This window comes from Saimiri boliviensis, chromosome 16 (assembly GCF_048565385.1).
Source record: "Saimiri boliviensis isolate mSaiBol1 chromosome 16, mSaiBol1.pri, whole genome shotgun sequence".
NCBI lineage: Eukaryota > Metazoa > Chordata > Mammalia > Primates > Cebidae > Saimiri > Saimiri boliviensis.
In genome coordinates, this window is record NC_133464.1 from 38,921,084 (window position 1) to 38,935,199 (window position 14,116).

Here is a 14,116-nt window from a genome sequence, read left to right on the forward strand (position 1 = left end):
TTCAAGACCAGCCTGGCCATCATGGTGAAGCCCTATCTTAAAAAAAAATGAAAGAAAGAAAGTTTGGACCTGTATAATAAACAGCATGGTTCCTAATAACTAACCTGTCTGGATCATCTTGTTCCCCACATTGGAGGGACAGTTTTGGGAGAATAAGAGGAAGGGAAATTAACACAGCCCTTGTCAGCATCTTAGAAGGTATGGGGCATGCTTGTAACCACGTGCTGGTTGTCTGACTACACAAAGAAGGTCTGGAAGAAGTGATCTACAGGGCTTTCTTTGTGGCCTAGGCTCTGGGCCTTATTGCTAATAGCAGGAATTACTCTTAGTGTGTTTAGCCCTGGAGATCACAAGAGAGGCCAGTAAGAAACATTGGACTTGATATTGCCACAAACCAGAGCAGTTGCATCCTTTCGAGCAATAATTCTCTTTGACAGTGAGCTCACCATCAAAAACCCTTTTTTTCTACAATTTTTTTCTTTTTTCTTTCTTTCTTTTTTTTTTTTAGAGACGGTGTTTCATCACTTTGGCCAGGATGGTCTCAATCTCCTGACCTCGTGATCTGCCCGCCTCAGCCTCCCAAAGTGCTGGGATTACAGGCATAAGCCACCACACGCAGCCCAAAAATCTTAACACAAGAGGAAACCAACATCCCTCTTGAGAGAGATGCATTAAATACACAGAAAGGAAGAATCTACAGTGCAGGGACTAGGAGTAATAGAACTATCTGAAAGAGATTTTAAAATAAGTTTGGAGCTGGGCAAGGTAGTAAGAAGCTATAATCCCAACTACTGGGAGGCTGAGGCAGAAGGATTGCTAGAGGCCAGAAGTGCAAATTCAGCCTGGGCAACATAGCAAGACCCTGTCTCAATTTGAAAAAGAATACAAAGGCATGCAGTGAAAAGAACATTACATCATCCTGGACAAATCACTTTAAATAATAATATGTATAAATTTGTTTTAAATGTGTAAAGAGCTAGAGAAAAAATAGAATCTACAAGGCAAGAATAGGACATTACTTTTTAAATTATCTCCATATTTTTTAATGGGCTAAATGAAATACTGGAGATGAAAATATTGAAGCTGGGCTCAGTGGCTCATGCCTGTAATCCCAGCACTTTGGGAGGCTGAGGCAGGTGGATCACGAGGTCAGGAGTTCGAGATCTGCCTGGTTGACATGGTGAAACCCTGTCTCTACTAAAAATACAAAAATTAGCTGGGTGTGGTACTGCACATCTGTAATCCCAGCTACTCACTCGGGAAGCTGAGACAGGAGAATCACTTGAACCCAGGAGGCAGAGATTGTAGTGAGCCAAGATAGCTCCAGGCTGGTTGACAGAATAAAACTGTGTCAAAAAAAAAAAAAAAAAAGAAAGAAAGAAAAGAAATCACTGGATTTTCAAACTTTTCTAAAGGTAGAACACCATTCTAGGGCCTGGTACAAAGTATAGCTTTTAGACTCCATTCAGCTTTTTTTTTATTATTATTATTTTGATACAGGGTCTCATCCTGTTACTCAGGCTGGAGTTCAGTGGCGTGACCATGGCTCACTACAGCCTCAACCTCTCAGACTCAAGCAATCCTCCCATCTCAGCCTCCCATGCAGCTGGGACTATAAGCACAAGCCACCTTAATGTCATATTCAGCTAATTAAAAACGATTTTTTTTCCTTTGTTGAGATGAAGTCTCACTTTGTTACAGACTCCTGGTCTCGAACTACTGGGCTCAATCGAACCTCCCACTTCAGCCTCCTGAAGTGCTGGGATTACAGGTGTGAACCACCACACCCGGCCCCTGTCTCCAGTTTCAGAGTCTTTAACAGAGTTCTCCAGCCTGCATTCCCCACTAGGGTTCCTTCTCATATACCATTACCAAAAACGTTGTTGTATGCTACCATGTGACCAGCATTAAGCTGGAGGGGAGGGGAGTGGTAATAAAAATGAAGGACCGTCTCTGCCCTTGAGAAATTTACTGTCTAATAAGAGAGTGATTTCTGTGAGAGACGTACAAGAATACAACATAATCTAAGGATAAAACCTGTCATTGGAACAGTGCATGTGCCCAGCTCTCCATAAAATGCTCACCCTATTGCATTTTGTAGTCCTCATAAGAACTCTGTAATATCAGTATTATCATCTCCATTTTACCACAGAGAAAACAGATGCTCAGAAAGTGATAGTAATTTTCCCAAGTCAAACGAGTAGTAAATTTCAGAGTTAGCATTTGAATCTATGTCTTCTGATCCCAGTACCACCCACCCACCTCCTTTTTTTTTGCTCTGCTTGGCTGCGTTTGCACAAAATGCTTTCAGGTCCTCGCTTCAGCAGTACATCCACTCAAATCGGAACAATACAGAGATTAGCATGACCCCTGCACAAGGATGACATGCAAATTCATAAAGCGTTCCATAAAAAGAAAAAAAAAGTGGCCGGGCGTGGTGGCGCATGGCCAGCATTTTGAGAGGCCGAGGCAGGCGGATCACAAGGTCAGGAGATCGAGACCATCCTGGCCAACAAGGTGAAACCTGTCTCTACTAAAAACACAAAAAATTAGCTGGGCATGGTGGTGCGTGCCTGTAATCCCAGCTACTCAGGAGGCTGAGGCAGGAGAATTGCCTGAACCCAGGAGGTGGAGGTTGCGGTGAGCCGAGATCACGCCATTGCACTCCAGCCTGGGTAACAAAAGTGAAACTCCGTCTAAAAAAAAAAAATTAATTAATTAATTAATTAATTAAAAAAAAAAAAAACACAAAAAAATTAGCCAGGCGCAGTGGTACATGCCTATAGTCCCAGCTACTCAAGAGGCTGAGACAGGAGAATTGCTTGAACCCAGGAGGCGGAGGTTGCAGTGAAACGACATCTCAACACTGCACTCCACCCTGGGCAACAAGAGCAAAACTCAGTCAAAAAAAAAAAAAAAAAAAATCATAGGGAAGTCAACTCAGACGGGTTTGGGAAATTTAATGCATGTGTTCACAGGAACATCAGCAGTTTTTCAATCCTGGCTCTTCTATTTACCACTATTTGAAAGCTATTATTAACCTCTGAACCTCAAGTGTCCGTTTCTTTATCTCTCAAATGGGGCTAAGAATGTTTGATTCACAGGCTTTTGTCAGAACTAAATGAGATAATTTATGTGAGATGCTCAGTGCCCTACACACCCCCAGAAGTCAACAAATGTCAGCCATACATATGTATAGTATTCCATCAAAAGCTGAGAAAATTGAGGGAAATGTAATTATAGCTTTCTAGAATATGAAGGGTTTTGAAAGAAAAGATGATAACTGTTTTCCACGTTCAGAGAGAAGATAACAAAAAAAAAAGGATTTTAATTAATATGATAGGAGTGTCAGAGGTTGGAATACATTTCAGAAAGTTGGAAGGGGGGCAGATTATTAAATGAAAAGAGACTGTTGTCTCTTTGGACACATTTTAGAGAAGGCCTTCATAAGGCAGCGGGGATAGAGTCCTTCTAGGACTAAGATGATAGGATTCTGTGAATATATAAGTTGGTATTTGCTAATACAAACTTCCTCCTGTGTGGCCCTTTTTATCCAATAATGATTTCCTGCTCTACTTTGGCTGCCAAATATATCCAAAATGTAATCAGTGTGTAGATTCATAAGTCAAATTGCAAGCTTTAGAAATCATGGCGAATGCTCTAATCATTTGTAGTAGAGTTTTTTTCTTTTCTCTTTTTTGTAGAGACGGGGTTTCACCACATTGGTCAGGCTTGGTCTTGAACTCCTGACCTCAGGTGATCTGCCTGCCTCGGTCTCCCAAAGTGCTGGGATTACAGGTGTGAGCCATCGCACCTGGCCTGTTGCAGAGTTTTAAAGCCAGCCAGTGTTTAAAGGGTCTTGAGTTTTAAACTCAGCTACAGTTTTGTTTTAACCTTTTCTCCTTCCAAAGCCTCAGATATCAGCAAGAATCCTCTTCCTCAAGCACTTTGTTTTCTCGTTAGAATTACTCCCAATTTCATCTTGAGTCAAAGTAAAATTTCACAAACCTGGGGCTCCAGGGTATCAACCAAATTCAGCCACTGCTGCTGCAACCTTATTCTCTAACACTTTCTCTAACCAGGAAAAACTACTAACCTTTCTTAAGCCCCCTATCAAGAGCATCAGCTGTTCAGCCTTAGCACTTTCAGATGCTGAAGGAGAGACTGGCTGACCTGGCAGGGTCCAACCAGGTGAGGCAAAGCGGGACCCAGCAACAGGTAGCAGAAACTAGACTTCCAGACACTAGCTTCTCTCTGGAACGAATTTGCCTGTGACCTACACCTTCCCACGTTGAATGCCCAAATCCCTGAATCTAGTTTGGCAGACTGATAGCTGCCTCCTCTGTCTGCCTCTCTTATTTCCTGCTTTTGCTTAATCCCAGTCCTAACCTCTGGCTCTCTAGCAGTCATTGAAATACTCTTGCTTCCAGTCCTGATGATTCCCTGGTATTCCTGAGTATGGAGCTTACCGTGGCTAGGAAGGAAGATTCCATGCCAGCATTTTCCAAATGCCTTCTGCACGACGCCAGTGTAGACATGCTCCTCAGACTAAATTCTCTTGCAGAATCACTATGTGCAATAGCCTCGTAGACGTCTAGAACACCCTAGAGGACACCATAGAGGTCTAGGAATAAAGAGAGAGAAAATGACCTGTTAACATTGTCTAACCCAGGGTTTTCCTAACTAGACTGAGTTATTCTTTGGTCAAAATGTCTACTGCTCCCCTCTTAATCTCTTCCATCTAAACAGTGAGTTAGGATTCACACTGGGCTCAAATCTTGGCTCTAAGACATACCGTCTCTGGGCTCAAGTCCCAAGTTCACCTCCTCAACCACAGTTTCCATATCAGAAAATCAGTGCTGACATGAGTTTATATCAGCATCACCTTGGGTTGTTGTGAGAGTAAGATGCCTTTCCAGCATGTAATAAGCTCTCATTAAAGCTCTATTTTTACTTATTTCTCTCCATGTCCACCACAACTCTTCTAGATAAAATTCCACCCACTCTAGATTACTGTATCTGATTCCAGCCAGCCTCCCTGCTTCAGGTGTCTTTCCTGCTCCGGTGATACTGTTGCCAAAGAATCATTACAAAATACTGCTTTTATCAGGTCCCTGTGTTCTTTTTTTTTTTTTTCTAGACAGAGTCTTGCTGTGTCACCCAGGTCTAAGTGCAGTGGCACGAGCTCAGCTCCCTGCAACCTCTGCTTCCCAGGTTCAAGTGATTCTCCTGCCTCAGCCTCCCAAATAGTTGGGATTACAGGCACCCACCACTATGTCTGGCTAATTTTCGTATTTTTAGTAGTGATGGGGTTTCACCATGTTGGCCAGGCTGGTCTCCAACTCCTAACCTCAGGTATCCTCCTGCTTCGGCCTCCCAAAGTGCTGGGATTACAGGTATGAGCCACTGCACTCGGCTGAGTCCCTATATTCTGAAGTCTTTAAAAATAAGAGGGCCAGGCCAGGCGCGGTGGCTCACGCCTGTAATCCAGGCACTTTGGGAGACCGAGATGGGTGGATCACGAGGTCAAGAGATCGAGACCATCCTAGTCAACAGGGTGAAACCCCGTCTCTACTAAAAATACAAAAATTAGCTGGGCATGGTGGCGCACGCCTGTAGTCCCAGCTACTCGGGAGGCTGAGGCAGGAGAATTGCTTGAACCCAGGAGGCAGAGGTTGCAGTGAGCCGAGGTCACGCCATTGCACTCCAGCCTGGGTAACAAGAGCGAAACTCCGTCTCAAAGAAAAAAAAAAAAAAAGGGCCAGGTGCAATGGCTCCATGCCTGCAATCCTGGCATTTTAGGAGGCCAAGGTGGCAAGATTGCTTGAGCACAGGAGTTTGAGATCAGCCTGGGCAACATGGCAAGATGCCATCTCTACAAAAAAAATTTTTAAATTCACCAGGCATGATGACACATGCCTGCAGTCCCTGCTACTGGGAGACTGACATAGAAGGATTGCCTGAACCCAGGAGTTTGAGGATACAGTGAGCCATAATGGCACCACTGCACTCCAGCCTGGGTGACAGAGTGAGACCCTGTCTCTTAAGAAAGAAAGAAAAAGAAAGAAAGAAAGAAAGAAAGAAAGAAGAAAGAAAGAAAGAGTATTAAATTAGGTCCAAACTCCTCTGACTATGAAAGTTCTCTGTACCGATCAAGACCATCATGGTCAACATGATGAAACCCCGTCTCTACTAAAAAATACAAAAAATTAGCTGGGCATGGTGGTGTGTGCCTGTAATCCCAGCTACTCAGGAGGCTAAGGCAGGAGAATTGCCTGAACCCAGGAGTCGGAGGTTGCAGTGAGCCAAGATCGTGCCATTGCACTCCAGCCTGGGTAACAAGAGCGAAACTCCATCTCAAAAAAAAAAAAAAAAAAAAATTTCTCTGTACCTTGGGTGTAGAGAACCTTTTCCCTGCCTGGCCACCAAAAACCCCCCAATTACCAGAGTTAAGTCTCCCTCTCTGCCCTATCTCCCAACTCAAGCACCCTGTCCCTTCATGCACCAGTTTCTACAAAAAACATGCTTTTTTTTTTCTTAATTTTTTAAAAAATTATTTTATTTTAGGCTGGGCACAGTGGCTCACGCCTTTAATCCCAGCACTTTGGGAGGCCAAGGGGGACAGATTGCTTGAGCTTGGGAGCTCCAGAGCAGCCTGGGCAACATGGTGAAACCCTTTCTCTACAGATAATGCAAAAATTAGACGGGCGTGGTGGCATGTGCCTGTAGTCCCTGCTGTTTGGGAGGCTGAAGCGGGAGGATGGGTTGAGCCCAGGAGGTGAAGGTTGCAGTGGGATCATGCCACTGCACTCCAGCCTGGGCTGGACCCTGTCTCAAAAAAAAATTATTTGAATTTTTGTGGGTACATAGTAGGTCTGCCTATGTATGGCGTGCATGGAAAACGTGCTTCTTCAATTGACCTGTTTGGTGAATCGTTCCTGCACTACACTGGTCCATATAGACCACTTCCTTCTCTCATCGTCCTGTGGTCTGCTCCACACAGTTTAGCCCCTAATTATATGCTGTCTTCCATACTCCACTAATTGTTTCCCATATCTTAGTTTCATCGTCTCAAATACGTTGTAAACAACTTGAGGGTAGGGACCACATTGCACACTTTTCTTCTTAATAACCCCAGGCAGGCACACGAATCAGGTACTTAATTCATCTTTGTCAATTAACTGAAAGTTAGTCTAACCAGACTGTTAAGGAGAGATCACAGGGCTTGTGCATAATTGGTCTGCACAACCTGAAAGACCCTCAGGTAACTCACACTTGTTACATGTCTGTTTTTGTTGAACCTAATTTACCTGTTGTCTAAATATTCCCATGCTTTAGCAATGGTTCAGCAAATTGATTTGGGGGTTGAAAATATTGATATTCCAAGATCCACATCCCCTGTGACTTGTTTATAAATAGTGATGAGGGATGAGAGCCCAATTCAGCTTCTCCCAGCTCTCTTTTGGGAGCTGCGCTTCTGTCTTGGGAAGTTTATGCAAATGATTTGATGAGTTGGTGGGAGACTTAATTACTCTCTAGTGAAAACCAGACTGCTCATTACCATCTGTTTCTTCAAGGAGAGCCAGCCACCACACAGTAATCTGCTGTAAAGCTGCAATCCCATGGGGTAAAGTACTTTGCCATCCTTGGATAAAAGGAAACCCACTGGTCGAGACACTATTATTATTGCCATAAATAGTGGTGCTTTGTATTTTATCAAAGGAGCTCAGAGTGACTTGCAAACATCAACTAATTAATCCTTTAAAAAAAAAAAAAAAAAAACCTGTGAAGTAGGTAAAAGGGAGATATTATTATCCCCATTACATAGCTAGGGAGACTGAGACACTGATGAAATTCATCGACTTACCCAAAGTCACATGTCAGAGTCAGAAATAGAACCCAGGTCTCCCGACACCCACTTTGAACAGACCACACTGCTTCTTGTGATGTGTTAACAACAACAACAACAAAGCTTGATTTATGACATATAAAAATAAACCTTGAGAAATTAAACCACATCTAACCTTTCAATAACTGTCATGTAATAAAACAGTAGATGTGGGAAAAACAACATCTTGAAGGAAAGCTGTGTGGGTAGAGCAGTTTAAGAAATACAATGCTTTCATCAAAACTTTCCAAAAGGAACTAGTGACTCTTTAAGGAATCTGATATTTAATCATTGCTGTTCTAATGGTTTAAAACAAAGAGGTATAATCCACTGAGTTTTAAACAGAAACTAGTCTAGCAAGTTCTATACTTTATTTTTGAACTCTATTTCCTTATTTTCTCATGCTCTCAAGAACGTTGTTAACATTTATCCATGTGATGCAAATGTCACATGGAAGATATAAATACAACTCTTCAGATATTTTGCATTCTTCCTGATTCAAAGTCATAGTTAATATTAATGCAATTCAAAAAATTGACAGGAAACTGTGTCTCCAAGGAAACGGGTAAAGTAGGGGGAGAGAGATCTGAATCTGTGATTTGATTAATAATTAGAGGCCTTGCCATTTTGCCACTCTGCACATCATCCGTGAATATGCCGTCATGTCCACAGTAGAGCCAGCAAATCTCCAAATACCCAGTGAACCTCTAGCAGGCGACTCTGTTTTATTTTTATTTTATTTTATTTATTTATTTTTTTGAGACGGAGTTTCGCTCTTGTTACCCAGGCTGGAGTGCAATGGCACGATCTCGGCTCACTGCAACCTCCGCCTCCTGGGTTCAGGCAATTCTCCTGCCTCAGCCTCCCGAGTAGCTGGGATTACAGGCACGCGCCACCATGCCCAGCTAATGTTTTGTATTTTTAGTAGAGACGGGGTTTCACCATGTTGACCAGGATGGTCTCGATCTCTTGACCTTGTGATCCACCCGCCTCGGCCTCCCAAAGTGCTGGGATTACAGGCGTGAGCCACCGCGCCCAGTGGCCAGTTTTATTACTATTTTTTATTTTTTGAGACAGAGTCTCACTCTGTTGCCCAGGCTAGAGTGCAGTGGTCAGATCTTGGCTTCCTGCAACCTCTGCCTCCTTGGTTCAAGCGATTCTCCTGCCCCAGCCACTGAGTAGCTGGGATTACAGGTGCACACACTATCACACCCAGCTTTTGGGTAATTTTTGTATTTTTAATAGAAACTCCTTTTTTTTTTTTTTTTTTTTTTTTTTGGCAAGAGTCTTGCTCTGTCACCAAGCTGGAGTGCAGTGGTGTGATCTCAGCTCACTGCAACTTCCGCCTCCCAGGTTCAAGCAATCCTCCTGCCTTAGCCTTCCGAGTAGCTGAGACTACAGGTGCATGCCACCATGCCTGGCTAATTTTTTGTATTTTAGTAGAGAGGGGATTTCACTATGTTGACCAGGATGGTCTTGATCTCCTGACCTTGTGATCCACCCTCCTCAGCCTCCCAAAGTGCTGAGATTACAGGCCTGAGCCACCGCACTGGCGTAGTAGAGTCTTTTTATAGATAATTTTTAGTGACTTTTTATGGAGAATTGCTTGGATTACTGTATCATCTTGTACAAATTCTTTGAAGCAGATACCAAGAAACACAATTATATGTAGGGCAATTTTGAAGTAAAAAAATTACTGAAAGTGTATGGGAATTAATTAAATTAAAACTGGGGCTGGGTGCAGTGGCTCAAGCCTATAATCCTAGCACTTTGGGAGGCCAAGTCGGGCAAATCACCTGATGTCAAGGAGGTCAAGACCAGCCTGGCCAACATAGTGAACCTGTTTCTACTAAAAATGTAAAACTTAGCTGGGTATGGTAGCAGGTACCTGTAATCCCAGCTACTTGAGAGGCCAAGGCAGATGGATCACCTAAGGTCAGGAGTTCAAAACCAGCCTGGCCAACATGGTGAAACCCCATCTCTACTAAAAATACAAAAATTAGCTAGGTGTGGTGGTGAGTGCCTGTAGTCCCAGCCACTCGGGAGGCTAAGACAGAGGAATCACTTGAACCTGGGAGGCCGAGGCTGCAGTGAGCTAAGATCATACCACTGCACTCCAGCCTGGGCGACAGAGTGAGACTCTGTCTCAGTAAAGAAGAATCAAAACAGTACTTTTACCAGTGAAAAAAATGTTAGGCATTTTGTGGGGCTAGCTTAGTTCAAGTGCCTGAAAGCCTTTACAAAATGGACGTTTTATGCAAAAACAAAACAGAAAGAAGAAAGAAAAAGTCAGATTAGTGCCAATAGACACTTCATCACCTTCAGCTGCTTGACAATATTCTTTATAGGATACCTTCTCCAGTCAACACTAGAAAAGCAATACCTTCAAAATATGTTTAAATCTATAAAAGGGAACTGATAGAATCTACTGCTTTAAGCAAAATCAAATATAAAGAACTGACAACATTCCATTCGTAAATAAAATTTGTGTTACTATGAGCTTATCTGTGCTAATTCCCACTCTTTGCTGATAAAAAAAAAAAGTAACCCATCAGGATTTAAACATTTCTTTAAACCAAGCAACCTGTTGAACAACTTCTTAATGTGCCTATCAATCATCTGGTGATAAGAAGAGTTTGCATTTATATTAGCTAGTTGCTAAAATAAATGAGTTACTATAACTAATTCAATCAACAATGGGACCTCAGAGGTCAGCAGAGAAATAATCAAACAATGAGTATGAATAGGTTGTAATTTTTCTGATTAACAAATGTTCTCCTTGTCATAGGATGTTAAGAGCTGCTTAAAGCGCTCAGGTAAATTTAGAATGTATGTATTTACCTTGGAGGGGTCTGTGTTTCTGTTTCTAATTCATACTCTGAATTAGAAACCCATGAGCCTATAAGTTCTGCAAACATCAGGTTTTGCTTTCAGAAAACACTTCTCTATATGGCATTCATTTTTAACAGGTTCCAGTACCACAATTCATAGAAACCAACAAAGATCAAATAAAATCCCAACCCCACTTTTTTTTTTTTTTTTTTTTGAGACGGAGTTTCGCTCTTGTTACCCAGGCTGGAGTGCAATGGCACGATCTCGGCTCACTGCAACCTCCGCCTCCTGGGTTCAGGCAATTCTCCTACCTCAGCCTCCTGAGTAGCTGGGATTACAGGCACACACCACCATGCCCAGCTAATTTTTACTATTTTTAGTAGAGACGGGGTTTCACCATGTTGACCAGGACGGTCTCGATCTCTTGACCTCGTGATCCACCCGCCTCGGCCTCCCAAAGTGCTGGGATTACAGGCTTGAGCCACCACGCCCGGCCTCCAACCCCACTTTTTAAAGACATTCGTACTTGACTATTCCAAAAGTATTTTAGAAACCAGTTGATGTATTAAAACTTGAAAATTCGGTCTTCTTTTCCCAATTAGAATTACATTTTTTACCATGGAGGGGAAGAAAATACTTGGATCCTGAGTCAGGATTTGTCCCCCTCCAAACATCCAATGTCAATTGGAGAGCTGAAGGGTAACAACAAAGATTTTGATCAAAGATATGATCAAAAAGTTGATCATATCTTATTGTCATCACACATTTACAATCTGACCAAAAGGTAAGATCTAGGTTTCTACTGCTCCTGATTCTTCATATCTACCCTACTGTCCCATTTTAAACCCAGAGAACAATAGCATAAGTAGCAAATAACGTTCAGATCCAAAATACAGCGGTTAGGGCAAACATTTGGGGGTCAGGCAGTGAAATTAACAAAAGGAAAAAATAAAGCAAGCAAACAGAAATGGGAACCAGAAGTATTAGTGATGAATCAGATAAGAATAATCTCTCCCTTTAGTTAGACACATAACTTCATTGTGATCCCAAATTCTAATGCTTTTAAACAGCTGGTTGGTTTAGCATTTTCTTGGTCATAATAATTTACCATGGATTTTTAGGGCTAAATAAAAGAATGAATGGAATGAATGAATTGGATGAATGACAGTGATTGACTTTGTGTATTGGTGCTTGAGGCATCATCGTAGATTCCTGCAGAGAAAATTCAGATGGACCAAAAAAAACCCTCCTTTTAGGAACATGGGCTCATTTCAAGCATTTAAGAATGGTTGGGATTAAGGCCTCAGAAATACAGAAAACTGAAAAATGTGCCATGTGACATGTATAAAGGAAGGAACTGACACAAAATGACTGTTAAATGCCTAGCTATGGAAGCATAAATGTCATTAGACAGTCAGCTTCTTCTCTGGAAACTAGATTTTAATAGGTTTTTGATTGTCACCTTTCTTCTTGTTTCTTTATTACTCACTCCTTGGAGGGATTTGCTTTCAAAAGGATTTGCTTAAATTTCCCCCTCAAAATCCAATTTGCAAATACACCTGCAATTGAATTTTCAATATGTACAGTCACAGGTGCTATCTTTTGCATATGAAAGAGTCCAAGCTAATAAATCTGCTCAGGGCAACCCAGCCAACCCAGCCACACATCAGAGTCCAGGGGACTGATTCCTGCAGCAGGGGAAGGAGTGGAAGAATTCAGGCCATTAGTCAGCTCCCCTGGGCTGAAAGTCCACTTGGAGTGAATTTGGAATTATAGACATACCTTTCTATAATCTAAGTGGTGGGTATGAACTCCGGATAAGTAGACTGAATTTAGGTTTCAGTTTTACTGGAGAAAAATCTGTCAAGAAAATATTTTCCTGATACTTGGGGGAAAAAAATAAGTTGAAATGACTATGGACTATGGAATCCATATTTTTAAACTGTTTTTTGTAACAGTTCAAAATGATAAATTCTGATTGTGCATATCACTGTTTTCATCAGTCAACAAATATTTTTTGAATGCCTAGTTTGTGCCTAGCTTGTGTCAGGAGCAGAAAGAAATAAAAGAAAGCACCGATTTCGGTGAAGAAGGCTGAATTATATCTATTAATAACCAAATCTGTGTAGCACAGATTCAACCTAGTTATTAGAAATGAAAAGCTATATAAAATGACTTAGGATTCCATTGCAGTAAGAACCTTATATAATCTTAGAGGAAAACAGGGCCATTCTTTAAATTAAATTAAATTAAATTAAATTTTATTTTTGAGATGGAGTCTGGCTCTGTCACCCAGGCTGAATTATTTTTGTATTTTGTATCTTTAGTAGAGACGGGGTTTCACTGTGTTGGCCAGGTTGGTCTGGATGTCCTGACCTTGTGATCCGCCTGCCTTGGTCTCCCAGAGTTTTGGGACTATAGGCGTGAGCCACGGTGCCCAGCCTGAATTATGGTAATTTTAAGCATTGGATTTTGTTCTGACTACTTTATTCCTATCCATGAAACTTCCTACAGCACTCCTGATTCAGGAATTCTTTATTAAAATATGAAGATATCTTGTCCTCCTTGCTAATCAGTTAAATAACACACTTTGAGTGTTTACTTACCTCTGTATAGGTCTAAACTATGATGCCTGATACTTGCTAATTACAATCATTTCCACGTTTAGAGTAATTTTTTTTCTTTCTCAGACTCCGAATAGTCCTACTTTCTTTCTCTGCACTATCCCTGCCCTGATACCAATAATCTGGAGCACCTTCTTTTTTTTTTTTTTTTTCTTCTACCCAGTCCATACCTGAGAAGTCTTTTTTATTTTTTTGGAGACAGAGTCTGACTGTGTCACACAGGCTGGAGAACTATGGCACCATCTCAGCTCACTGCATCCTCCACCTCGTGGGTTCAAGCAATTCTCATGCCTCAGCCTCCCAAGTAGCTGGGATTACAGGTGCATGTCACCACGCCCAGCTAATTTTTGTATTTTTAGCAGAGATGGGGTTTCACCATGTTAGCCAGGCTGGTCTTGAACTCCTAACCTCAAGTAATCCACCCACCTCAGCCTCCCAAAGTGCTGGGATTCCGGTGTGGGCTATGGCACCCAGCTCCCTCCCTGAGAAATCTTGAAATCTACATTCCCACAATTGCCATTTTATATCACAGCAGTAAAATACCTTTGGTCCCTAGCATTCAACAATAGCTTTGTGATTGCAAGTGAAGGTGCAGGCAGGAGAGAAAGGCAAAGTGTATTCATTTGTCACATTATCCCAAAGACAAATATTTACCTTTTTCAAGAAACACAAAAGAAAGTTGATTATTTTTAAAAAGAGAACAAGAAAGAGAAATTTAGCAAGTTTTCATTTTAGCTTAAGGTAATTTTTCCTTCTACAGTATACATCTATC

At 41.8% G+C, this 14,116-nt stretch overlaps 1 non-coding gene across 1 annotated transcript; it reads left to right on the forward strand.

Annotated features, from left to right (window-relative positions):
• Positions 1 to 2,311: 2,311 nt before the first annotated feature.
• Positions 2,312 to 2,415, forward strand: LOC120365802 (U6 spliceosomal RNA). The gene has a single exon (XR_005580650.1). It is a non-coding gene; the product is annotated as a U6 spliceosomal RNA (small nuclear RNA).
• Positions 2,416 to 14,116: the final 11,701 nt, after the last annotated feature.